Source organism: Mytilus edulis, chromosome 6, assembly GCF_963676685.1.
Source record: "Mytilus edulis chromosome 6, xbMytEdul2.2, whole genome shotgun sequence".
Lineage (NCBI taxonomy): Eukaryota > Metazoa > Mollusca > Bivalvia > Mytilida > Mytilidae > Mytilus > Mytilus edulis.
Genome location: NC_092349.1, coordinates 44,541,854 through 44,554,073, shown reverse-complemented (window position 1 = coordinate 44,554,073; position 12,220 = coordinate 44,541,854).

The following is a 12,220-nucleotide window of genomic DNA, read 5'->3' as shown; positions in this document are numbered from 1 at the left end:
GTTTTTGATCGGTTATTTATTTTTGTAAACTAAGAGGACAGATTATTCATTTTCTGCACTATTGAAGCAAGATTTTTCATTTTCATTAAAGCAAGGGACTGATTATTCCTTTTCAAACTATATTTATGATATTCGAAAACATAAATTTTTTTGAAATCATTTGTTTATTATAAATAATACATGTATAGTCAAGTCATTGTGTACCATTTAATAAGAATTAATCATCATCCTCTGCAGAAATTAATCTTTTATATTTCAAACTTTATGTACATGTATTGCATACATATTTAGTATTAAAGATTGGTTGTAACTAACTTCTTTAAAAGTATTGGTAAACACATTTGGTCGAGCAGAGAGAGGCAAATTTTTTTTTTTGAAGGGTTTTTGGAGCCATTGAAGGCCCAAGAAGCTATAGAACAAATGATGCAAAATCATGCTCTTCTAATAGGTGTTTCCCAAACCCTTTCTTAATCTGAAAATGCAAGTTTTGTTTTAATAATTTTTACTTAAGTTTCTAGGGACAATATCAAAAGATCATTAATGTGCATGATAAAGCAAAAATGGATTTCACATAGTTAAGTCTGTGGCTGCTGGGTTTTTTTTAATTCATGATTAAGTTCATAACAAAATTACTAGATTACAAAAGGAATGCAACACTAACAGAATACAGAAGGGCAATCAATGAACAAAAGACAAATAATAAGGAAACATTGATCCCGAAAAAGCAGGCCTACGTCTGAGGGAAAACAGAACTTGCTTCTTGCAAGGCACTCGCCGTGAACACAATTTAATATGGAGACAAGCGTTTGGTCTTTTCCTACATGAGGCATTTGCCTCAATGTAGTTACGGCCCTGTTTAAAAATACAAGTGAGGTTAGTTTTCCTGAGACAATATACCTCAAGTTAAATGAAACCAATTTTCAGACATTTCAAGTATATTTAAATAATATCTATACTTTAATTATTAAAAAATTTGGAAGTGTTTCCCGATTTTTGTTTGGGGGAAAAGATGAATTTATGAAGAATCTGGTGCCATCTCATACTTTCGATAGACCTGCTGAGTTATTTATTTTTTCAATACATTGCAAGTCAGGTAATTTATTTGTAAACTACCACAGAACAAACCATTTATTTTTGTGATAAGCCAGGCTGAGTTATTTATTTTCAAAATCCTCCTCCCCCCAGAATATCAAATGGTCGTCCCCTAAATGTGAATTTGCATTGCTATAGGACGTGTCACGGTACTTTTCTATCGCAAATCCATGTATTAAGTTTTGATGTTATATTTGTCATTCTCATCGGATTTTGTCAAATGTCTTAACGTCTTTTCTGTTATATTCGTGTGTTACGGTAAATACAATTAATCACCCCCTTCATTTATTACATTTTAGTTCGGTTCAATGAAAGTTATACGATATATTTGGTATACAGTTTGATTCAGAAGAAACACCGACATAGCTAGATAATACAAATAATTATCTAATTACTACCACAATTTGATATTAATAAGTATTGTAATTTTTATTTTTATTATTAAATGTAATATCAGTATTACAAATCTAATCTTGAAGCAATCCTAATTCTATCTTATTTGGGGATTTTTTTTTAATTCAAATGTGTCGTTACTTTGTGGTTTTTTTTTATAGAATTTCTTATGCGACGTCTCTTTGTGCGTTAAGGCTTTGGCTAACTCGCCTGTATATTTTCATGTGCTGGATTAAGTTTTTTTATGTAATATATCCGTTTTTATTCTGTAGTTAGTCACCACTTCGGTTTTATCAGTATTTTGTGAACCGCTTAACACAGATGGTTATAATTTACCGATAACACAATGAATCAATATTTAAACGAATAAAACCAATATTTAAATACTCAGTTACAGTGTGCAATTGGTAAACTTTCAGAATAAGTTAATTGATACGACCGATAAATTTACTCGGATCGAATCTAAAATTCTTTGCTCGGTAAACCACATATCCGTCACAGTATGATTTCAAGGGTTATTGCCTTTAGATAGCAAAACAGGATTACAAAAAAAAAACATTATTAGAAGCACATAATGGAAACAATTTGTTGTTGCTATATATAGAACTTTTGACTGTACCAGAATTTCTATTTAATCGAAAATCCATATTTCATTTCTGTGATGGAACGATAGAGTCTCTCAAACATTTGAAATACGCATTAAAAACATTATAATTAAAAACCAATTGTTCAGAGAACCATTGATGGTCTTTCCACCAGTAATGATTTTTATTATATGAAAATATTAAAATTTGGTTTTAAATGTCAATTTCAGCGTCAAATGACAACTTATTGTACGCTGATTCCAAAAATATAAGGTTTCTATACAATAAGATATAAATAAGGGAGATAATTTTTTACTTCCGGTTCAAAATATGTTACTTCCGGTACTGTCTTATAGTTTACTTGACGCTGATTCCAAAAATATATGGTTTTACATACTTTTACAATAATTTATTACAAAAACTAGCTACTTCCGGTTTACAAAAGGTCACTTCCGGTTAGCTTTTTTAACGTCATACTGCTTGCAACCTAATGCAAAAAGTCTAATAACGCTAACATGAATACATATGAGGTAAAAGCAAAGGTCAAAATCTAGAACGTTAAATTAACATATGACCTTGAGCTCAATTTCAAGGTCATGAACCAAGGACCTCAAATCAAAAGACTCTAGGTCTCTACTTTATATTGTTAATGAGTTATATTACCATACAACTGATATTAGATATAAAAGGGGGGAAAACTCGCAACAAATGTTTAAGTACCCTTTCGACTAAAATTTATGTGTAACTACATGTCGCGACTTTCAATTATGTGAAAATATTTTGTCGATATCTTATAAGATTTCTGAAAATAAGAGATCACAAGCCAAAATCAAAAATTTAATCATGACCTTGACCTTTGACCTTGACCTCATTTTCATTTTTTGGGACCAAGGACCTCAAATCAATAGACCCTAGGCCTCTAACACTTATGGTTTTCCAGTTAAAAATGCATATCACTTATATCGAATATAAAAGGGGAAATAACTCTCATATGGAGTCTCCAGATAGCTTCGGTCGAAATAAATCAAATCATCCTGAGGATGTAAAGAGCAATTTGGTAAAATAAATTTGTCGGTTTCTTATATGGTTGCGAATATTAAGCGATCACAAGAAAAACAGTGTTCGGGGAGATAACTCTTACATTGAAAAGATTTTGGTTACGCGGTGTCAGTTACAAAAAGCGTAATAACTGTTTGATATCATATACCATATGTCTAAGCGACATCTTGCGAAACAAAAATATTGCGAAGGAACAAAACGTTGGCGGAAGAAAAAAAATAATAATATTCAGAAGAAAACCAATAGGTCTTTCCACGGAAAAGTGGAAAGACCTAATAAAAGATACGAGATAAGCATGACTCACGTGAAAGTGAAGGTAAAACGAACTGCCAAGAAATGCAGAACTAAGTAGATGATGATTTCCAGCTCCGGTTGCTGTTCCTGTCCTTGTCAGTTTTGCATTTATACTATAAACATGCTTAAATCAAAATGCACGAATAAAAATGTTAAGCTATTAAAAAAAGTCATAAAGCAAATGGTAAGCACTTACATGTACATGTTTTCTTATACCAATAGGAGTTCCCTAAAATTTAAATCATAACATTTGATGCAAATGAATGGAAACTGAGACTACTATAACACAGAGATTGGTCACTCTCAATTTCCCTATAAAACCGTACACACTCAAAAAAGCTAGCTACGTTATTTAAACGTAGTTTCGTATTTTACCGTTAGCAGACGACATGTAATTGTTCAAATTAAAATTGAATAAAACAAAGCGAGATATTATTTTCAATGCTGTCATTACAATTCATTTTATATGAATATTATTATGATTAACCTACTTTAATAATTATTATATTATAATAGTTTTTAATAATAAATATATTTTAATAGTTTTTCATAATAAACATATTTTAATAGTTTTTTTAAAAATGAACTTTGCGACGAAAATGGATTGTGTTTAGATAATTCTAATAAATCCGACAACCGAAATTGTTACGGTGAAACAGGTCCTGTTTATTGTATCTAATCAAGGAATCATATAAACAATTCCTTGATCAAATATACAAATGTTTTACCTATTTTACCTACCTGTAAACACAGGTGTATTTGGGAATTGGCTGGGATATGGTTATGATACACGTATACACATGCTAATTAAAATGGAATTAAGATATATTAATTTCATCATCGATACTATTTGATATTTTTTTTTTAATTTTCATGAATGATTGGTTCCACTAAAAGCTTTTTCAGAAATCAAAATGGAAAAAGGCTTCAGTTTTAACCGTTTTTTTTTTTCAAATGAAGGTTAATTACAGCCCCTGCGGCAAAAAGTATAAAGGAAGGTATGGATGGGTTTCGACGGTTATTCATTGAATAGATGAAAAAAATCAAGATTATAGAATAGGAATAATTGAAGAATAATCGATTGGAAATTTAGAACCGAAAAAAAAATATTCCCCAAAAAAGATATATTACCAAATAATCGTTTTTATTTGTAAGCAATTCTGTTTTGCCGTTTGAATCAGTCAAGTATGCTTTGTAATGAACTTGGGTTTTTATCCTAATCAAATTCTTTTCCAAATACAAAAATAGTGAGGATGTCTTTCCTTAATTAAAAGGGTCAATCATTTCAATCAATTTTGATCAAGTTTTTACAAACAATGTAATTAGCGGCAATCATATAAGAGAGAAAATATCGTTTAAAGTATTTGAGTACAGAACGGCAAAAGGGGTTATAACTTCAATGGGTGCATTAAACAAACAAAAGACCTACAAATAATAAATATATGTTCCCAAAACATCGTCGCAAATTTCACTTCGCAATGTCCTCTAAAAGGGACTAAAAGTTACTTCTTATCTTGGTATGACAGTGATCTCAATCTTGATCTTTTACTTGGTGATTTTACTGCATCAGATACTGAATCTGAAGGACGGCTGCAAAAACTGCAAAAAAAAACAAAAAGAAGCCACTACCTTGGGACCAAAACTCCAAAATTAATCCAAACCTTCCTTTTGTTGTCATAAACCTTTATAGATTTCTATTAACTTATACTAAAGTTATTGTTCAAAAACCAAGAAAAATGCTTATTTGGGGCCTGTTTTTGACCCCTAAATCCTACACTGTTGGAACTAAAATTACCAAAATCTATCCCAACCCTCCTTATGTGGCCATAGACCTTATGTTAAAATATCGTAGATTTCTGTTTACTAATACTTAAGTTATCTTGTGTCTAAATTTCATATATTTCTATTTTACTTTTACTGAAGTTAGAGTGCGAAAACCGAATGTCTTTGGATGAAGACGATGATGCCAACGTGATACCAATGTACAAGCAAAAAGTTTTCAATTTTTGCGGTTGTATAAAAATGATCTCAAATCAAATTTTTAATGGAGTTTGCAACAGTAATTATTCAACTACTCATTTCAATACATCATAAAGTATTAAAGTGTAAATGTCATACAGTCATGGTGATGATACCTCCGCTAGCATATAACATTATAAAGGTACATAAATCAAGAACTGTAAAAGTGAAGCTGCTAAAAATTGAACTTAAACCGAGTTTAGAGGTACCGGTAATACATGTAAGCATTGTATACACATTTCACTAAATTTAGTTGAGACAAACTTGAGAAATTTTTCCATTTGTGAAAGGGGATAACCCTAGAATGATAATCAAAGTGCTTGTAATCACTGAATGGCTATTAACATGATTAAAGACTGCTTAAATTTATCAGTTGGTAGTAAAGTGAATTTTGCATTGTATATATATATAGCATTATTTTAAGTCGATTCAACTACTATTCTGGACAGAGAAAGATAACTCCAATTTTCAAAGAAGATTTCATAAAGCAATGGTTTTAGGTAATATTAATTCAACAACCATTCTGGACAAAGAAAGATAACTCCAATTTATTGTCTTGAATCTACAAAAATGTTTGTTTTTGGCCCTAAATTCCTCGACTGTTTGCCCAATAACCCACAAAATTATATAAAAATTTCAAATATGTACAATGAAATATAGTTTTAGAAATTGATAAGCCTAGATAGGCCTTATATTTTTTCCCCACATAGTTGAAGGACCATATACACTCAGGACAGAGTCATAAGTAGGCAGTAGTCTACAGATGTATTAAAACAACCTAGCATCATATTGCTAGTACAAATATAGTGGGAGTAGCATTCTCGGGTAAATTTGTTCTTTTTTTTAATATAAATATGTTTGGTTCAAATCAAAATAGAATGCTTTTATCTCCCTAATACTTACATTGTAAATAGAGGTGGTACTACTTTGACAAATCCTTGTACATGATAGTTTTCTGTCAAATCTTTATTTCACAAAGAATGAATTGCATAACAATGAACTGAGCTCAAAGCAAAGTACTTTAATAATACACTTAGACAAAGAGCTAAATCCAGTGATATACTTTGTACTACAGGTCCTTCATTAACATCCATTGACCAAAACCATATCTCAACAACATTCCATACTACATGGTTGGATTCGGAAGTCCTGAAAAAGACATGATTTTTTTTAACATATTTTAAGTATATATACACAGGTTAAAACTTTCTTGTTGTATAATCATTCCGTATCTAGCAACTATCAATTTACTTAATGCACATATTGATATATGTTGAGTGTACCTCTGTTGGAAATAAGAACACACAAACCTCCACCTAGTTCTAGTCAATGGACAAAACATTCAAAACTATAAAATATTATAGATCTAAGACTTGTCAGTGTCTATTTACCATTGCCACTGAATCAGTGATATATGTATTGTACACATAATTATATACATGCAAGACTAAAATTATAAAGTACATACATGTTTGTATATAAGACTAAAACTGACATTCAGTCTTTACAACATCTTCATTCCCAGAATCATTTTCAAATCTGACTTCATGGTAAAATAAGATTCCATATCTACAACCAATTAAAAGGAAAAATCCTTCTGATAGACAAGCATTTAAATCCAATTTCTGAAATGGAAGCTAGGTCACCTTGGAACTTAGAACTAAAAAAAATCGAACAATATATCTGATATATTTCAAATGCATGTACATGAAATAATATAAATCTCTAAAATTCACCATATTGTTCCCTTTTTCATCTTCTGTTAGATACTGTATATCCAGTGGCGGATCCAGAAATTTTCTTAAGTGGGGGCCCACTGACTGACCTAAGAGGGGGCTCGTCATGATTCAGTAATTCCCTATATAAGCAACCGAATTTTTTCTCAAAAAGCAGGACCCCCCCCCCCCTAAATCTGCCTCTGATATCAACCTCTAGATGTCTTTCAATTACATTCAGTTTAGTGTGGGTTGATCTTTGATTGTTGTACATGTTACAACCAGATTCCCGGCAGGGGGCAACTTTGTAAGACCGCAGAGGTTCAAGCTTAGATTTTGAAATAAGGGGAAAATGTAACCTTTTCAATTGATAAAACAGGCTCAACATCATTTCTATACATATATAAACATATTCTAAATTGTGGACACACCTTCATTAAATATTCTACTTCAATTAGTGGAGGAGATCAAATTAAAAAGTTGCAATGGTTAAATACTCCAATCACAGTCTTTCCTGCTAAAATCTCATGTGTAGAATGTGATAGACGGTTTTTGGGTCTATATATTGTCCTTGATATTGAGGTTGTTTTGACACAGCAAAATATAAAGAAAATGTAAACTATGATCTGGAAATTGACTTCGTTTTCACAAAATAAGCCCACTTAAACTGAACTTTAAATGCAAAAGACCTCTAAATGGCTAACAGATATTGCTATATAAAAGAATAGTCCATGATTATACATGTACATGATATTAAAGAATTCATGAAATTTACACTGATTCTGTCAGTTGAATGGACTAGAATGAGATAAGTTATAAACATGTACATGATAGACATAAAGGTTTTTTCCAACAGTTGTGGTGTAAATCAAATTAGTTGTATTTTATGGTTGTTATATTTATGTACATGTATGTAAATCATTGGCTCTTCAACCAATGATATTTTACAATATCGATTATTTGTTTATTTTTCTATTGTTGGTATTTTTCAGCATACTAAAATTTTTTAACACAACACGAGCGCAAGCTTGATAGGGTGTCCTCACACAGGGTTTCCGCTGGCGGTCGCCATTTTCCCAATTTGCGAAAAAATAATACTTGTGGTGGTAAAAATTCGTCATTTGCTGAAGAATTTGGCGAAAGAAATATATAGAAAGATTTATTTTCCTCCTTGTTTATTTACTTTTTTCGAGTTTCTCAGACTTTAACTTATCAGACAATACTCGGAATTCACCTTGACCTCATTAAGGCCAACCTTAAAAATATGTTTGTTTGCAGTTTTTCGACTGTACCTTCAGACTGAAGGGTCGGTAGGTAGGAAAAATATTTTATTTTATCAGCCAAAATACAGTTTAAACAAGCAGTTACACTAAACCAAGTTTCTTGTGAAGAAAAAAAAAACATTTTAAAACAACAAACACTGGACATTCTGAAAACCAACATCAAATGAACAGGCATTTTCAGATAAAAAACTTTTTAACCAAAACTGAAACTTTAACATAGTGTCATTATCCAATTTATGACATAAAATATGGTATAATTATTAAATACTGGAACACTTATAAACAAGGAATGTCATTATGACTAGAACTGTTTTAAAGAAATATATTCAGACATGTATGCTTCTTGACTAGAATGTTTTCATTAGTAGAGTATTTTCATCAAAAAAATGTAGATATTAAAGATTTATAAGACAATGTATTAAAGAGTGTATTTTCAATAAAAAAAAAATAACCATTGAATCTTCCTCATTTGAAAAAAAGGCAACTTGAAAAAAAAGTATTACTTTAATAAGACATTCGACTGTTTTCATATTTCTAACAATATATATTTAATTATATGTGATAAGGTTATATTTTTGCCAGGCTTTAATGAAAACCAAAGAAATCTAAAGTTTGGGGTGAAATCCATAGCACCCCATTAAAAGTAAATGGTCTGTACTGAAATGTTTTTAATGCATAACAAAAATTGGCAGCATAGCTCCTAAGGACATGTTTTAATTGAATTCACACAGGTCACACAGTTTGGGTATATTTAATATTGTAAGAAAGAGAATAATTGCAATGAGTGGGGCAGCCCCCCTTATCCTAAAGGAGCATACTCATTGCAATCGAAGATAGATTTAATATAGAGAGAGTATATTTATTTTTCAAGTTAACCATTCATTTTCTCTACATCTTTGTGTTAAGTTAGAGTTGCTTCTTATTGATTTGGCATGATCTATATCCATTAACATTTCAAATTAGCCCTTCTTCCGTACAGGCGTGTTTACAGATATCCATGAAGATTTAACACAGGGGTTTGTTACAATTGCCGGGTTTTCTATCCATACGAACCCCTATGGATAGTAAACCCGGCAATTGTAACAAGCCCCTGTGGATTTTAGTCACGGAGGAGTGGTTTCATCTTTGTCGTCTTCACAACGATTTGTAGAAAATATGCCATACTTCAAGCTGCTGTCGAATTATTTAACTACTGAAATTGGTTCCATAAAGTCAGGCTCCACAGATTCTGATTGTTTGAGACAGAATGGTTATCGTGTTAGTTATGAATATCCGCTGCATCATCGGCAATGATATCATCACACATCATTACATGTGCCTGAATCTGTATAAACAGTTTACTAATAAACTTTTTTGTTTGTTATTTGTCTTAAAATTGACACGAGACGACAGCGTAAAGTACTCCTCCGTGACTTCATGGATACCTTTAAACAATTTCCATGTGCTTTATCATTAAATGGTCACATGAATGCTTGACGGGAAGCTAAGAAAAACCGAACTTGAAATGCGTAATTGACCCAGACTTTAAATCATTTCCGGAAAGGACCCAAAGTTCCGGATCGTGTCAATAGAAGTATTAAAAAAAAATTTCTTCAAATTTAAAGCAATAAAATTTTCACAGTCGGGAGGATTTTCAAGGGTCGGTCGGTAAACTGCAAACAAACAATATTTTAATTTAAGCCTAAGATTTTGACAGAAAATCAATTATCAGCTATCGAAAAGGGGGGGGGATGCTTTCTGGCGTCACAATTTCAAATGACATAGGATAACATATGATCTGTCCATATACATGTATGAGGGTAGAAATGGGGGTATCTTATTGAAGTATTCTTGCCAAATGAAGATTAAACAGTAATTCTTAGACATGACCATAAAAGAGGGGGGATAGGACCTTTATCGGGACTCCGGGATCGGGTGTTTTTAAGCTCGGGATTATCCCCCCTCATAAAATGTACACTTTTTTCCAGACGATTAAAAAATCAGCTGAATTTGACAAATCACACTATTTGTTTTCTATAGTTTATAACTTATCTCATTCTAGTCCATTCAACTGACAGAATCAGTGTAAATTTCATGAATTCTTTAATATCATGTACATGTATAATCATGGACTATTCTTTTATATAGCAATATCTGTTAGCCATTTAGAGGTCTTTTGCATTTAAAGTTCAGTTTAAGTGGGCTTATTTTGTGAAAACGAAGTCAATTTCCAGATCATAGTTTACATTTTCTTTATATTTTGCTGTGTCAAAACAACCTCAATATCAAGGACAATATATAGACCCAAAAACCGTCTATCACATTCTACACATGAGATTTTAGCAGGAAAGACTGTGATTGGAGTATTTAACCATTGCAACTTTTTAATTTGATCTCCTCCACTAATTGAAGTAGAATATTTAATGAAGGTGTGTCCACAATTTAGAATATGTTTATATATGTATAGAAATGATGTTGAGCCTGTTTTATCAATTGAAAAGGTTACATTTTCCCCTTATTTCAAAATCTAAGCTTGAACCTCTGCGGTCTTACAAAGTTGCCCCCTGCCGGGAATCTGGTTGTAACATGTACAACAATCAAAGATCAACCCACACTAAACTGAATGTAATTGAAAGACATCTAGAGGTTGATATCAGAGGCAGATTTAGGGGGGGGGGGGTCCTGCTTTTTGAGAAAAAATTCGGTTGCTTATATAGGGAATTACTGAATCATGACGAGCCCCCTCTTAGGTCAGTCAGTGGGCCCCCACTTAAGAAAATTTCTGGATCCGCCACTGGATATACAGTATCTAACAGAAGATGAAAAAGGGAACAATATGGTGAATTTTAGAGATTTATATTATTTCATGTACATGCATTTGAAATATATCAGATATATTGTTCGATTTTTTTTAGTTCTAAGTTCCAAGGTGACCTAGCTTCCATTTCAGAAATTGGATTTAAATGCTTGTCTATCAGAAGGATTTTTCCTTTTAATTGGTTGTAGATATGGAATCTTATTTTACCATGAAGTCAGATTTGAAAATGATTCTGGGAATGAAGATGTTGTAAAGACTGAATGTCAGTTTTAGTCTTATATACAAACATGTATGTACTTTATAATTTTAGTCTTGCATGTATATAATTATGTGTACAATACATATATCACTGATTCAGTGGCAATGGTAAATAGACACTGACAAGTCTTAGATCTATAATATTTTATAGTTTTGAATGTTTTGTCCATTGACTAGAACTAGGTGGAGGTTTGTGTGTTCTTATTTCCAACAGAGGTACACTCAACATATATCAATATGTGCATTAAGTAAATTGATAGTTGCTAGATACGGAATGATTATACAACAAGAAAGTTTTAACCTGTGTATATATACTTAAAATATGTTAAAAAAAATCATGTCTTTTTCAGGACTTCCGAATCCAACCATGTAGTATGGAATGTTGTTGAGATATGGTTTTGGTCAATGGATGTTAATGAAGGACCTGTAGTACAAAGTATATCACTGGATTTAGCTCTTTGTCTAAGTGTATTATTAAAGTACTTTGCTTTGAGCTCAGTTCATTGTTATGCAATTCATTCTTTGTGAAATAAAGATTTGACAGAAAACTATCATGTACAAGGATTTGTCAAAGTAGTACCACCTCTATTTACAATGTAAGTATTAGGGAGATAAAAGCATTCTATTTTGATTTGAACCAAACATATTTATATTAAAAAAAAGAACAAATTTACCCGAGAATGCTACTCCCACTATATTTGTACTAGCAATATGATGCTAGGTTGT